An 831-nucleotide genomic window follows, 5' to 3' on the forward strand; every position below is an offset into this window, starting at 1 on the left:
ATCAGGAGGTAATTGCCAGCTAAATAATGAACCAATTAGAACTTTTCAAATCTCCAACTGTCAATAGCTAATTGTTCTTGTTTATTTGTTTTTACCACAAAATATATATAAAAACAATAGTCCACTCACTTTGGTGCAGTCCATAATAGAAGCTACCAACCAATTCCCATGTTCATTTACTGAATCAATGCTTTATATGAAATGAGTCATAAAATGCAAAAAAAAAAAAAAAATGTTGGCAACTACCTTTCAGGACTTGTCCACATTTGAAAGATTGAGTTGACATATAATTGTCAAATGTGTCGAGGTAGTAGTTTAGTAGTAACCAAATTTTTTTTTTAACTATATTTTGTTACTTTTTGTGTCTTTTGAATTATTAAAAGTGTTTATTCATTTTTATCTTTATTTTAAAATTTTTAGATTACTATCTCATTTTTGATAGAAAAATATGAAAAAAAACAATTGATTTGAAAATAACAAAATTATCATATTTAAATAATTATTCTCATTGTACACGCACGTAATTTTTGAGCACAAAAAATCATTTGAGACGGTTTCATTGATCGATTTTGTTAGACATATATTTTATTTGTGTCATCCATGAAAAAATATTATTTTTTATACCAAAATTATTACTTTTTTATTGTAAATATGAGTATTGTTAACTCATCTCACAGATAAAAAAACTCTTTGAAATCGTGTATCAAGAACTTATCATTCTTATTTGAAGACTAGTGTGTGTGTGTGTGTGTGTGTGTGTTTATATATATATATATAAATGAGTTTCACGCATTTTCATCATACTTTGTTAAAGGTACCGATCGATATATA

This window comes from Primulina huaijiensis, chromosome 11 (assembly GCF_012295235.1).
Source record: "Primulina huaijiensis isolate GDHJ02 chromosome 11, ASM1229523v2, whole genome shotgun sequence".
NCBI classification, from domain to species: domain Eukaryota; kingdom Viridiplantae; phylum Streptophyta; class Magnoliopsida; order Lamiales; family Gesneriaceae; genus Primulina; species Primulina huaijiensis.